The 15607-nt window shown below is 44.4% G+C and overlaps 1 protein-coding gene across 3 annotated transcripts in view; it reads left to right on the forward strand.

Annotated features, from left to right (window-relative positions):
* The window catches only part of MTUS2 (microtubule associated scaffold protein 2), a 637113-nt gene that overhangs the window by 429620 nt on the left and 191886 nt on the right, over nt 1–15607 (forward strand). The window lies entirely within an intron of this gene.

The following is a 15607-nucleotide window of genomic DNA, read 5'->3' on the forward strand; positions in this document are numbered from 1 at the left end:
ACTAAGAGAGTCATTGCTGCTTGAATTTTTACCTGGCCATCTCATGGAATGCTCATTGATTATAATATTTTCAGTCCACTAGTTTGGGGTCTGCTAGGTATGTTGGTGTATCTTCTGCAAAGAATAATTAATTTTTATTTCTGATATTCAAAACTTTGCCTTTATTCTCGTTTTGGCTTCAGTTTTTAAATAATATTAAATAATGATGATGTTAATGAATACTTTTATGTCATTTTGGGCTTTGTTGGGAATGCCTTTAGTATTCTTAATGGTTCAAACTAATGGTGTGAAATGCATGCTTTTACCATTTTGAGGAATTATCTCAATTCCATTTTTCTTCAGTCTTTCTTTTTAAATCAGGAATAAATGTTGAATTTTGTCAAGTGTTATAATAATAACACTAATAATAATTGACTCCTGTGGTTTTTCTCCTTGATTTGGTAATATCGTTAATTTTTTAGATTTTCTAATATTGAGTTATTTTTCTTTATATTCTGGAACTAATTAATTGGCATACTGATTCTTTCTAATTCACTCATGAAACTGTCTTGGCCTGGAACTTGTTATAAATCAGTGATTTCCAGCTTCTTCGATGATTCCTTTGCTTTTTGGCCTATTTAGGTGTCCCAGTTAATTTCTATAACATATTTTCCTACGAAATGAGCCACGTCACTCAAATTTCCTAGCCTGTTAGCATACAGTTCTTTAGGCTTTATCTGTATGTCTTCCCTTCTCATAGCCGATATTATATATTTGCGTTTTGTCATGCTAACTAGAGTTTTGTAGGGTATGTTGAAATTTTCTCTTAAAAAAATCCCTCTAATTTATTAATCTGTACATTTTTTTCTTTTTCCTAGTTTATTATTTTTTTTAAAAAAATCTTTCAATCAGGGGCCCCTGGGTGGCTCAGTCAGTTGAGCGTCCAACTTCGGCTCAGGTCATGATCTCGCAGTTTGTGAGCTCGAGCCCTGCGTCGGGCTCTGTGCTGACAGCTCGGAGCCTAGAGCCTGCTTCAGATTCTGTGTCTCTCCATCTCTCACCCCCTCCCCTGCTCATGCTCTGTGTCTCTCTGTCTCTCAATAATAAATAAACGTTCAAAAAAAATGTTTTTAATAAAAAATCTTTCAATCAGCCTTTTGGCTTTCCATGGGCATGTTTTCTTGCATTTTTATAGTGTTCTATGTTGATTGTGTATTTATTTTATTCTCTCTCAGCACAGATGTATTTGACCCTGCATGTATCTTTGAGTGTAGATTTTGTTAAACACTGAGGGTGAGTTTGGGGCTATTTAATCATATCATTGTCTAAAACTGCCAAGACACAGAATCGTGACCTCAGCCAATCATCTTTTCCCACAAGGTTCCTAAGGAGTCAAGCCTCAGTATAAAAAACCTGGGAAATTCCTTTGTTTAGAGCACTAATTTTCCTAGCCAGAAGAGGCATACATAGCTGCTGATAAATGGCAATAGTGAGGCCTATTCTGCGTTACTCCTTTCCAAATAACAAACCCAAATCCCATGCAATATTAGAAAAGTCTTGTACCTGATCACTGGCACCGTGAGAAATGGAAACAGAGAAAGGTGTTGTTAAGCAAGAAAATTGCCAGTTCTTGTTCTGTGTTGGGAAGGGTGGGAAAAGGGTAGGAAGATGAACACAGAACATCAAAACCGAAACCAAAACCAACGCATTCCTAGAGGCCAGCGGTCTTCATTTGTAGTCGTTTAATTTTGTTATTTTCTGCAGTTGTGGTTTTGGTGATTACCTGATCCAAGGGTTGTTTATAAACCATTTAAAAACTTGCCAGTGAATCCGGTTTGCTTCTATTTTAGGTATCTATGTCCGGTTATACAGCACTGTGAACACTGGAGGTGATTTAAAAGGTTTTTATCATTTTGTAATTTATTGACTGTGAGCTCATGTTCCGTGGAGTGCCTTTCCAGAACAGTCCTGTGTGCTCCCATAGAAATTGCCTATGATTTTTTTTTGTCACTAAAAGGGCCCCAGGGGCTTTCACTAGGTCTGGATCCATTTTTATGATCATTTCTCGGTCAGGTTTTCCTGTTCTCCAATACCCATCCCATCCCAGGCCAAGGGGGCTCCTGTTTCTTTGAGCAACCCTGCTACTCAGGCCCCACGCACATGGCAGGCTTCTTTGCTGTTTCTCCAAACCGAGGGTAGAATTCTCTGGTCCTTGCATATCCTGTTGTAGCCAAGGAGCACAATCCAGGTCCCTGTGTTCTGTGGTCTGGACTCCGCCCCCGCAGAGCTGCCGGGACCCCAGACATTAACGGCATGCCCGGTGGGTGAGTTGTTTGGCTTCGGCTCCTACTGGCTTCTGGGATACTGACTCCTTCTTGACTTTTTACAGCTGGAAATTTCCCTTTCTTGGTTTCAAATCACATATGTGATTTAAGAATTATTTTGCTCCGTTTTATCCAGATGTTTCACATGCAAGAAGCAGAGAGGCAGAGGCAGAAGAGCATCCCTACATGCCGGGCCTGTGCGCACCATTGTCGGGGAGCCTAGACTGATGATTACACTCATTTCATGGTCAATGGCTCAGTTTGGGGCCTCAGTTTTTATACAGCTGTATGACCTATACATGGCATAGCTCCTTCTTCCATTAATTCACTTCAGCTAAATCAAACGAATACTTAGTGAGAACCTATTATAGGTCAGTTCCTGCGTTGGATGCTATACAAGAAACAGTTCAATCGGTGATTCATGATCCAGTGGATGGGGACAGACAGAACGCAGAATAGCGAGAGTACGCATTTCCTTACTTGGGGTAACTCAGGGACCAGGCCACTTGCTGGATTATTGGGGTTGAACTCACCGGAGGAGAGAGACGTAGGTCCAGTCGAAGAGGCTGTCAAATTTTGGGAAGCTCCCAGACTCCTTTGAAAATCTGAAAGACAAGCAAAATACCTATGGACCTTATTCTCAGAAAAATATTCATTTTGCACGTGCCTTCTGGATTTCCAAAGCCCCTCTGTGGACCTCCTAGGGTCGGGAAGGTCTTGAAGTCAAGGAAAAGTAAACCTGTCAGGTTTGGATGGCAAGTCCTTCTGGGAAGAGAAGCAATTTTGTGTCAGCGGCACACCTAGGTGACACAGGGTGTTCCCTAGGGGAACAGACACCTAGGTGCCGTGAGGATTGTAGGCAACCTGACCAGTGTTTCATCGGGATATGTGTTATTATTCCTAACACTGTCTAAATCCAGTCACAAGCATTACTGACAAACTGCAGAGGTGTTTGTAAACTCAGTCCCCCCTGCGGGCAGTGTGCTGACAACTTTGGCCTAATTAGCATTCTTGTCAACGGTAAGGATTCTAGCCTATAAAATCCCAGCTACCTGCTGCGAGGCCGCGGAAGCCATCTGCAAACTTCATGCTGTTGTAATGATGATGGAAGAAATCTTAGCATGATATCGAGCATCCGATCTTTGTTTTCGGTGTCTGAGAACGCCTGCTCCCACTTTTGCTTTTTTTAATTGCCTTTGCATGGCATGAATCACAATTGTAATGCTAAGAAGTAAGCCTTTGTCAGTGGAAGGTAAAAATAAATAAAAGATTAGTTTTTTCTTTAATTGGATTCTCAATGTACTGTAAAAATTTCAGTGTCTTGTTATCTGTAGGTGATTTGGCGCTGAGTGATCTTGTATGATTAAAATTCCCAACTGGTGAGGCTCTGACTGTGGGAGGAACATTCTCAGCAAACAAATGCAATTTTTACCTTTCTGAGGATTTTATTTTATGAAGAGTATTTTCCATGAGCTGCATTTGTTTTTATCTCTAATCTGTCCTTTTCCCTTTGATTTGCTTTTTTTTTTAAATTAAGAGTCAGTAGGGATGACAGTTTTATGAGAACTTTTATACGAAAAATCGAAACTTACAGAAAAGAAAATTGTAATTCTTTTAAATGACAAAGGATGCCTCATAACTCCGTTTTCTCTTCTTACCAGCTTTTGAAAAGACACTGCATTTTTTAAAATTATAATTATTGGCAAAAGAGAGAAGAAAAAGTTAAAATAGTTTTAAACGTAACATAAATGCAGTTGCCCTAATCTGAAATTATGAAAAGGAGAAGAACTTTCACCAAGTTGAAAGAGCCCCAGACCTGGGTTAGAATATCTGGAGGCTGTTCCCAGCTCTGGGCTTTGCCACCTTCTGTGTGACCTAAAGCAAACCACTTCCCACTGTCAGTTTCTCTTTTCTTGCCTATATAATTGACATATTTCTATAGCAACTTTAAACAAAAATGAGATACATTCAACACCTTAATCTTCTCTTTTGTCAACAAATGGCTCATTTGTAAAGATCTATTAATTTGTCCTTTACTTGGGTATGGCTTCTTTCTTTCTTTCTTTCTTTCTTTCTTTCTTTCTTTCTTTCTTTCTAATATGAAATTTAGTGTCAAATTGGCTTCCATACCACACCCAGTGTGCCCTCCTCATCCCAACAGGTGCCTTCCTCAATGCCCATCACCCATTTTCCCCTCCCTCCCACCACCACCCCCCCCACCACTCAACCCTCAGTTTATTCTCAGTTTTTAAGAGTCTCTTATGGTTTGCTTCCTTCCCTCTCTGTAACTTTTCCCCCCCTTCCCCTCCCCCCTGGTCTTCTGTTGAGTTTCTCAGGATCCACATTAGAGTGAAAACATATGATATCTGTCTTTCTCTTATGACTTATTTCACTTAGCATAACATGCTCCTGTTCCACCCACGTTGCTACAAAAGGCCGTATTTCATTCTTTCTCATTGCCAAGTAGTATTCCATTGTGTATATAAACCACGATTTCTTTATCCATTCATCAGTTGATGGACGTTTAGGCTCTTTCCATAATTTGGCTATTGTTGAAAGTGCTGCTATAAACATTGGGGTACACGTGCCCCTATGCATCAGCACTCCTGTATCCTTTGGGTAAATTCCTAGCAGTGCTATTGCTGGGTCATAGGGTAGATCTGTTCACTTTGCTGGGACAGAGATTTACATGCCCAGTGCCTAACAAGCGCCTACCTCTCGTCCTTCTGGGGTCACATCCCCTTGGATGAATAGGTAGAGTTGACATTTTGGTCTCTCTTCAAACCCCTACCTGCTCAGTACATATTTCTAAAACAGCACATCTTGCCTCTGATTGCATTTGTTTTAGGGCTCTTCTGTCCTGCAAGTTATCAAGCCTCTGTAGAATAAGGACTCTTTCTTACTCATCTTCATATCCTTAGCAGCTAGAATGGTACCTAGTATATAATAGATGTTTACTTTTTAAGTGAAGGAAAAACTGTGGGTGTTGGGCTGACATGGTAGCCTTATGCTCTGGAGCTGCATCCTGGAGCTGCATTAATCCCAGAAACCAGCCCAGTTCTGGGTTGGAAGGGGGTGTTGGTCTGCGAGGCGTTCTGTGGTTCACGTCCGTTCACATCGGTGCCCCATTCGATGTGGTGGTCATCTTAGATAACGTATCTTAGATAACGTATCTTAGATATCTTAGATAACATATCATCTTAGATATATGTCATTTGATAATAAATAATTTCATTTTTGAAAGTAGTTTTTGATAAAATAATTCTAACTTTCATAAATATAAAAAAATTATATTTGCCTAATTTTAAGAGCTTTATTAGGGTGTATTTTACATATCATAAAATTCACCCATTTCAAATGTACAATTCAGTAAATTTTTTTTAGTAAATTTACGGCGTGGTTCAGTCATCACTATATCCACTTTTGGCATATTTTCATCACCCTTGTAAGATTGCCCATGCCCAATTATACCCCCAGCCAGGTATCTACATTTTTGTCTCCGTAAATTTTCCACTTCTGAAAATTTCATATAAGTGAACCCATGCCATATATCATCTCTTCTGTCTGGCTTATTTCACCGAGGATAATGTTTTTGAGGTCTGTCTGTGTCATAGTATGTGTTGGCACTTCATTCCTTTTTTTGCTGAGTAGTATTCAGATTTACGGATATATTACATTTAATCTATCCAGTTAATAGGGCTGTGTTATAATTTAAAACTGATTCTTAGGTAAAAAATATTTCAAGAGCACCGTATAATTATTTTAGTGTCCTTTTCTCTCTCTGAATTATCTGTTTGGTTGATATCGTTATCCTGGTTATCGTCCAACCTGTCCCTGCATGGTTTCCAGTGTAGAAACCCATTAGGAAGCCATGCTGGTTCTCTTTCTGTTCATATCAACATTTATTGGGCACCTTTGTGCCAGGCCCTGAAGATGCAAAAATGAATAAGTCATCATCCCTGCCTCTGAAGAATTCTTTTTTCTGCCCTGCATAGTGGAGCCACAGAGGCCCCTGGGCAGAGAGAGCATCAAGGGGGGGGGGGGGGGGTGACAGCAGCAAATGTGGCATAGAGACCCAGGAGGATGAACACAGATGTGTCTCCTGAGTATGGGGATGTGGAGGCTGTTGATTGCTTACGTTTTCAGAGCTTTGGACACGTGGGAAACCACCAGGCTGTGATTGGTAGGAGCAGAAGTAGGGGCCACTCTTTCAAGAGATTTAAGAACTAAAGCCTTGAAGTCTCAACATCAAGGAAAGATGTTCTTTTCAATAAACCAGACTTGAGAATATTTATAAGCTTGGGGCAGGATGCCAGGGAAGGGAGCGTGCTGACCATACAAGAGTGAGGAACGAACCAGAGGTTCTCAGCTGTGGCTACTTATTGGAACCACCTGGGCTGGGGGAGGTAGGGAGGATGCTGCTTAAGAAAAACATAAACTCACATTCAGCTGGTCTGGTAGTAGGGCTCAGACATCCATAAAATTTTTATAGCTCCCGAGGTGATCCTAATTTACAGCAGGGTTGAAAAGCCCTGGGATGATTGATGGAATGATATTCTAAAGGAGGTGGTAGCAGTTGGGATTAATAACAATGTGGACAGTTTGGCCTTGATTCCAAGAAAGGGTTTCTGAATCTCTGAGACCAGAGTTGAGGATGGGTGTAGTCACAGACAGGTTTACACTTGCTGAAGTCCTACGTGCCTACTTACCTCAACTTCCCAATTGAAGGGTGAGTCTCATAGCACGATGAGGGTTGTTGAGGTTAGATGGCTTGAGGAAAGAGGCAAAACTTTGGAATACATGCTGAAGGCGGTGGATGGGCAGATGACTAGTGCTGACAGCCCTCCTATAGTCGAAGACACACAGTGTTAATGCGGCTCTAATAAAGATACAGACATGGCCGGGCCATTTCCTCCGGCAGCCTAAGAGCAGAAAGGGAGAATCACATTCATGATCTAGGGCCGGATTTTGCCGAGGAGGGGCTCAGTGACGATGGGATGGTGGAGCAGAAGACCCTCCCGATGGAACAGTTCTTGTTTTCAGCCACGGATTCCAGGATAAGCAGAGAAGCCAGTAAAAATGGGAAGAGGCTGATTGTGCGAAAATGTAAGCGTAGGGAGACTGAATGGGACCCTGAGATTCCATTGAAACTCTTGCGAGGTTAGGGGCAGGAAAAAGTCGAAAGGGCGGAAATTTGTGGGTGTAGGATATTGGGATTTATGGAATCTGATATGGATTAGCTCCAGGGTGTGGTGCTTGACTGTGGTTAAGTTGAATGAGGTAGATTAAAAGTAAAAGTCAGTGGGATTAGAGATGGAAAGGAACTACCAGGTTAGAGTATTGGGTGTGTTATTCATCTGGAGACTGAAACATCCTGTTAAGGGCTTCATTTGGGATTAAAAGATGAGCCAGATGCCAATGTTCTGATGAATAAGCGGGAACAGTCATCGTAGTGGGACAGGATTATTGGGACAAGGAAAGGTGGCCCCTCAGTCATGAGCCTCAGGTGAGGGGAGAATTTATAGGACGTCGGTGGTGGTTAGGTTGGAATGAGGACAGCAGAGATGACGAATCTGTGTTCCAGCTCCACTCCCTAGAGTCTGGGCACAGAAGAGTAGGCACTTAGGTGGAGAAGGCTGCAGGGAAAAAGGAATCCTTGGAAGACATCAGTTTGGGGTAAGCGAAGTGTGTTCTAAGCACAGCTGGTGCGGAAGGGAAGTGTTTCTCAAAGCTTGGCCTTGAGTAACCGCCGACTGCATTAGGTCACAGGGACTCTCAACTGTGAGAACTTGATCCCTGTGTCAGTTCTCCTTCTGTCCTTATCATTAATCAAGGAGAAAGTCCTCATTTCTGCTGCCATTCTCTAAAGACCCCTGTAACACTTGATAATCTTTTCAGCAAAGAGAGAGAGAGAGAGAGAGAGAGAGCGCACCTCAGGCATAGAGCTCGATTTTAATATAGTCTTATTAGCATTTCCCTGAGCAGTTACCTTCTATTTATGGAAAACGATAGTGGTATGCTTATGTGGTGATCTAAGATCCATTATAACAATGTTTTTAAGTTCTTAAAACATGAGTTTTTTGAATATTCAGTAAATAATAGTGCAGCAAAGAGAGGTGGTAAAGGAATGACCGAGATTTTGCAAGTATTGACTCAGTGGGTGGTTGACAGAGGACAAGGTGCAGGGAAGGGTCTAGTAGGCGGGGACGTATGGCAGAACGAAAGGCTGAGAATGGAAACTGGGAAGAGAAAGGACCGACCTGGGAGTGCCCTGAGAATAGCATTGCTTGGCCCTAGGTCCTTTAGGTCCTCCAGCATCCCCCAAAGAGAGTCTCCGGAGCCAGAAGCCCCCAGAGCTCTGTCAGCTCCAGTCTCACACTGCACACTCCTTGGGACCCAGGGACAAGGTAAGAGCCGGCTAATCCGGGACTTCTCCAGGCTGTGCCGCCAAGCAGTGAGCGAGCATCTCTTGTGTTCTCTTAAGAGAGAGAGAACCGCGGACATAACCACACTGAACCCACCCAGCACCTGGCCATGGCTTTCTTCCCTCCCAACATTCATTTCATCAGGAACAAGTTTCTGAGTGAGTGTTGCTGAAGGGCCCTTGGGTTTGTCAGTGGTGAAATTGGGCAAGAGCAATGGTGAGGTTTTTACAGAAACGGAGAGGGGAAAACAGGTGCAAAATAGTATTCTACACAGTGGAAGAGGAAAAAATGCTTACGTAGAAACGCTTGGAGTATGTTGTGGGACATTGGCTCTTGCCCAGGGCGCATTGTATTCTGTCACCAAAATCCCAGAGAATTTGGTTGGGTGATTTCGAACAGGAGAGTCAGTGAGCTTCCCTACCCGCACGCCTACCTCATGGCCTCAGGACAGTGCTGTTGATTACAGCTGTTCGGAACAATATGCTTCTCATTTACTCGAAAAATGAAGAGTTGTCCCATTGTTTTCATCCGTCTTTGGAAATCGTGCAGCCATTTTCTCTTTCCCGCATTGGCTGAACTTTGCATCCACATCATCGGTGAGCCTCTCACTGGGATCCACTCCCCAGGGAGGCAATGCAACCGGCTAGAGGGAGGGCATGGTGTTCAGTAATGTGGAGGCTCTCTCTTTTCTCTCCTCCCGCTCCCTTCCCGAGGGCAGGGAATGATGGTGGTTTTCAGAAATTGTAGTTTACATTTCGTTTGACTATGTCTTCCTAGTTTGAAAAACTATTGGTCAGCATTGGCCTCGCTAGTCTCCAGATGAACAAGTTGGAGATGATGTTGGAAAATTTCTTAGTGAAAGAAATTCTAATACCAAGAAATTCTAATTTTTTTAAATGTTTTTTTAAGTTTATTTATTTTAGAGAGAAAGAGAGAGAGCGCACAAGCAGGGGAAGGGCACAGAGAAAGAGGGAGACACAGAATCTGAAGCAGGCTTTAGGCTCTGAGCTGTCAGCACAGCCCGTGCAGGGCTCAAACCCACGAACTGTGAGATCATGACCTGAGCCAAAGTCGGATGCTCAACCGACTGAGCCACCCAGGTGCCCCCTCTAATTGTTTTATTGTCCATGAATTCCAGTTTCACACCTACTTGTGAAAAAAAAAAAAATCCTCAGTGCTGAGATGATGTGAGAGCCCTATAGACCTAGCAGACGGTCTGTGTGGACCGAGCTTTAATCTCCAGGGCAGCACAGATAATGTCAGCGCGTGTCTCACGGTGTGTGTTCATCAGACATGCGGTCACGGATTCTCTTGAACTTCGTGAGATGCTCCCTCTTTTCACTGACCATTCTAAGTGGAAAGGAAAAAGAAGAAAGTGACTAGGTGGTGATTTATAATTTAAAGGTGTGTGTGAGGCTGTGTCAGAAATTGCGGAGAGAACACCAGATCTTTCAGCCCAGTTAGTACGAACCACAGGATTCGGCATAAAGTTAACACCCAAGCTCTGCACTTAACTCGGGTGAGTCTCTTAATATCACTCAGCCTTGGCTTTCTCACCTGTGAAACTGGGATAATGACGCCTACCATCTGGGGTGTTCTCAGGCTTTTTGGTTTGCTTGTATGTTTTTAATTGTAAAATACGCATGACATAAAACTTACCATTGCAGCCCTTTTTAAATGTACAGTTCAGTAAAATTAATCATATTCATACTGTTCTACAACCATCACCACCATCCATCTCCAGAACTTTTTCATCTTCCAGAGCTGAAACTCTGTCCTCATTAAACCCTAACCCCAGCCCTTTGCACATGCTCCCCTATCTGCCTGAATGCTTGACACCCTATTCACTTAGCTAACCTCATCCCTCACATTTCAGTGTAAATGTGGCTCTTGCAGAGTCTTTCCAGACCTTCCCCACCCCCAGATTAGGCTAGAATTTATAGTTACTCTTTTCCAAAATCTCTTGTACTTTTACTCCATAGGCTTTACCATTTCATTCATCCATCCAAGAGATATTTAACAGATGTCTTCTATGAGCCAGGCCAGGTTCTAGGTGCTTGAGATGTATCAGTGAGCAAAATAGACAACATCCCTGCAGACTTACATTCTAATAGGATGAGCCCCACCCCACCCCCAAATAAGTAAATAAACATATAAACCCAGAAATGCTATCACCTGTTAGAAGGCGAGCCAGGCTCTAGAAAAGAAACAGAGCACATAGGGAATTTGGGTGGAGACAAAGTTGGGGGGTTGGGTTGTAATTGTGTCTACCTGGGAGTAATTTCAAGCGTTATTGTATGTGTAATGTCTTCTTTGCTGTATGTTTGGTTCCCCCGAGTCTTGTATTCTGTGGTCTTCCCCAGGCACAGAGGAGGGTCAATGGAATGAGATGAACGAGGGAGCGAATGAATGAGTAAACAAACAGCAAACATGAAGCCAGAGATAGAATGGCTTGGACCCAGACCCGGACTGTGGGATGGAAGGGAAGAACGGATTCGGGAACTATTTTATGCAGGAACAGGCAGAAGTATTTGGCAGTCCGGTTGACTTGACGTGCTGTGGTTAAGTCTTGGTGGCACTGAGGGTTCCTCTCTGGAAGACTGGGGCCACGTGCCCACTGGCTGCTGCTTTGGGGAAGCTAGACACGTCGAAAGTGCTTAGCCTTCTCTGCATTTCATTAGCAGGGGCAGTGGGATTTTCCTTCTGAGAAGAATTTTCCATTCCGACTCCGGTTTGAAAGTAAGTGCCTCTTACCTCTTCTAAACGTCCAATCCATTCAGCTTTCTGTGTTTGCACCAGTGATTCCTTCCCTGTGACAAGAAAATAGAGGAGCACTTCGCGGAATATGAAAACACTGCCAGCTCGTATTACCTCCACGTCCCCTCACTCTGCCATGTTTTCAACTTTTTGTACCGTTGATCCCGAAACATAAAACTGCCCGCTGAGCCAGGAGTCAAACCATGTAATCACAGGCTACTTGCTTTCCTCTTGCTCCCTCTCTCCCCTGTTCAGGGGTTTTAAAGTTATAATACCCATGGCCCATGCCTCCACTTGAAAAGTTGTGGGGTTTTTTTTCCACAAAATTGCTTACTTGAATTAAATATGGTCTTTGCTTTTTTTTTCCCCCTGTGAGATGCCAAGTTCTGAGTATCCCCTAGCTTACCAGCGAAATGATTTCTGTTCCCTGTGTACCCTTGCATCGGCATTAAGCTGTTCCCAGGTGAATATATTCTGAATTTAACCACCATAATTACACACATAGCTGGAGGCACATGTAAGCAGAACCGGTAAAGGGAACCACATCTCTGGAGCCGAGTGGAGACAGAAGGGACGGGGTGAGGCAAGGATAGGGGATAAGCACCCCCCCCACCCCCCGCTGGGGCCTTTGTTTGGGGGATTAATCCTGGGGCTTTTTCATTTCCCACAAGATTAAGTCAGGATTTCCTTCCTCTGTTAGATGAGTTTTATTAGGATTGCCTGCAGCCCCCCTCCGGTCCATCTGTCAAACTGTCATCCCAGAATTGGAATTCTGACTGTTTCCACACATGGGTAAAAAAGAACGCACCCATATTCATCATTGGTTCTAAATTTCTTCTGGCTCATTCGACGACATGGTTCTGTGATGGCTACACTTTGTCTAGAAGATCAGATCAAAGGCTAAGTGACACTGTAAGAAATTCAAGACATCTCTAAGGACCAAATTTTTAGAATCCTAGGATTTACCCTTTGGGATCTGAAGAAGACAGAGGAGCACAGGTCCACGATGTGTGGAATCACAACTGCTGTCTGGGAGGCAGAGCATCTGTTAGCTGTCAGCCTGAGCCCAGAGCCAGAGGCGGGAGAGGAGGACTCCAGGTGCGGGCAGTGATAGCTGGATGGAGAACCCATAGCTGCCAGGCCCAGCCACCTTCAGTTTCTGTGCATGCTGTGTTGAACTGTTCAAAGAACTGGGACTTTGGGGTCAGACAGACCTGAACGTGAATGCTAAATCTGCATATACAGCCTTTGTTGTTGTGTTTTGTTTTTTTTTTTTTTTTTTTTTGAGAGAGAGAGAAAGAAAGAGAGCGCAAGCAGGGGAGAGGCAGAGAGGGGGAATCACAGAATCCGAAGCAGGCTCCAGGCTCTGAGCTGTCAGCATGGAGCCTGATGCAGGGCTCAAACCCACAGACTGTAGACTGTGAGATCACAACCTGAGCCAAAGTCAGACGCTTAACCGACTGAGCCACCCAGGAGCCCCCACATTTATTGCCTTTGTAATGTGACGTGGTTCAAACTACCCAGCCTTAGTTTCTCTTTTTGCAAAATGAGCAGATGACGTGTTGAGTTTATCCATGTAGGTGCTTAATAAGAGTGTGTGACAGGCATTAGCCCTTCAGTTAATATTGGCTCCTGTTTCTTCCAGGCTTTGGTGGCTGGGCAGTGACAGGCCTTCTCTTGGAAGGGGACTGGAGCATTAGCATAGTATCGAGCCATAAATCGGAAACGAAATGTTCTTGTTGGGTGTCCCAGCTGTGTACAGAGTTTATCAAGGTGGTAGTCAGGGGCAGTGAACAAGGGAGAGCCGGGGGATAGTAGGGCTGTGTCTTTGTGTCTGCCAGACAGCCACTCTGGAGCAGGAATCTGGTGGCCAACGCTGGGACATCTGGTCCTGAGCCAGCTTCCCTGGGAGGCACAGTGGTCGGTATTGAGGCATTGAAGAGGACCTTGGTGCCGGCTCTCTAAGGAGGAGGTCGGTGAGCCTGAGCCCCAGCGCTGACGGCTCAGGGTAGGAGGGACTGCGGCGAGGGCCACCGCTGGGCCTGGACAGGGGGTGAAGAAGGAAGTACCTTTTATTGTCACCATTATATTTTCCTTACCGAGGTCTTTTTCAGATCTGTACTCGTATGTGGCTCTGAGAATGTCTTGAACAGAATAGACCGGTATTTCATTTGCTAAAACCAGAGAAGGCAAGAAAGAGAAGACTGAATTCCGGCGTTTCAAAATGTGTGACACTTTGCAAAAAACAAACAGTACCTCCACTGTGGAGGGACATGTAGGTCATTTGTGATTGCCATGATCTGCTCCAGTCTTAATTGATTCTAAATTGGCTTTGTCTATAGCGAAATGAACTTTCCTCACACTCACTCAGGATCCTATCGCGACTTAGCGTCGGTCCAAATCAGGGCTCCTGAGCACATGGTAGCCCATTAAAGACTTACGCCAGCCGGTATTTTCAGGCCAGTGATCCTACCTCCACATCTCTCACCTGCTTCTAAACGTTTCCTCCCTGAAGTTGCCTTCTTCCCATGAGGCTCTCGGTCATTATTCCAGAACAGTTGACGTACCCTAGTAGTATTTACAATGGGTGTTACTTCACTGTGACCCTGGGCCCATCTCACTGATGTACCGAAACAGCTACAGATTAGCTTCTTGCCTCTGGTCTTGTCCCGGTCAAACCCGTGTTCTGGCTCCACTACTGTGGTGATCTTTCCAAAAATGAACACCCGACCATGTCATTCCTTTGATGAAACCCTTCGGTGGCTTTCTGTTGTCAAACTCCTTACCACTACCATGTAGCAAGTCCAAGTGTAGACAGGTGTGCAGAGGGCTCTAGTACGTCAGAGCAAGTTGGTAGGACCATTGTCTGCAGCCTGCCCAGAATGCTTTACTACAGTTGTAATGCCCGAGCTGCGTTTTCAAGAATGAAGCAGAGTTCACCTGGTGGGAGGGAGTAGGAAAGGCATTCTGGATAGAAAGAACCACTTATTTCAAGGCCACAAGGCCAAAAAACAACCCAGCATGGCATATTCACAGCATGATAACTAGTCCAGTCTTGTTGGGCCATAAGATGCAAGGAGGGGGTGGCCCTTGAACTCCTGAGGAGCTTGGATTTTACTTTATAAGAGGTGAGGAATCATTGAATGGTTGGAAACTGGGGAATGGTTAGCTTTGTGTTTTACAACGAGGAGGATGGCAAAGAGACTGGAAGAGAGAAAGAAGGTAGCCTTCACTGGATATCTGCTGTGTGTCAGGAAGTCTGCTAGATGCTTTATCTAGATTATTTAAGTTTGTGCTAGAACCCGTTTTGCAGATGAGGAAACTTACGTTCGGAAAGATTGAGACGTTTCTCTGAGACTGTCTGGTCTATGTGTGCTCTCTACTAGGATTGCCAGCTTCAGGGGGTCAGCGTTGCCTCCGCAAGTCCACGTGGGGCACCGTGGCTGAGGTGGTCCTGCTCTGTCCCTGCCTCTTCTCCTGAGGCCACCTCCACTCTGTAGCAGGCTGGACCAGCTGATACACTAGTAGTCTGTAGGGGGTTGCCTGTTGCCACCTTACCACCAACCTACCCGCTTAAAAAAAATACCTACTCATTAGCTCTCATATGACAGAGTAGAGTTCTCTGCTCAAGGTCTCAAAGACTGAAATCAAAGCGTCCAGGGGCACCTGGGTGGTGGCTCAGTCACTTGAGCATCCAACTTCGGCTCAGGTCATGATCCCACAGTTTGTGAGTTCAAGCCTGCCCTGGGGCTCACGGCTATCAGTGCAGAGCCTGCTTCGGATCCTCTGTCTGCCGCGCCCCCCCCCCCACCACCTCTCTCTCTTTCTCTCTCTCTCTCTCTCTCAAAAATAAACACTAAAAAATATTTTTTAAAAAAAGTATGCAGAGAGCTGAGTTCTCCTCTCCCAGCTCTGGCAAAGAATCCACTTCCCAACTCATGCAATTGTTGACAGAACTTACTTCTTTGCAGGTATAGGACTAAGGTGCCCCTCTTCTTGCCAGCTCTCAGTCAGGAACTACCCTCAGCAACCAGAGGCTGCCCTCATTCCTCGCTATAGGTTCACTCCACCTCCAAGCCATCAACAATGTATTGAGCCCTTGTCATGCTTTGAGTCTCTGAC

The sequence above is a fragment of the Prionailurus viverrinus genome, chromosome A1, assembly GCF_022837055.1.
Source record: "Prionailurus viverrinus isolate Anna chromosome A1, UM_Priviv_1.0, whole genome shotgun sequence".
In the NCBI taxonomy this organism is placed as follows: Eukaryota; Metazoa; Chordata; class Mammalia; order Carnivora; family Felidae; genus Prionailurus; species Prionailurus viverrinus.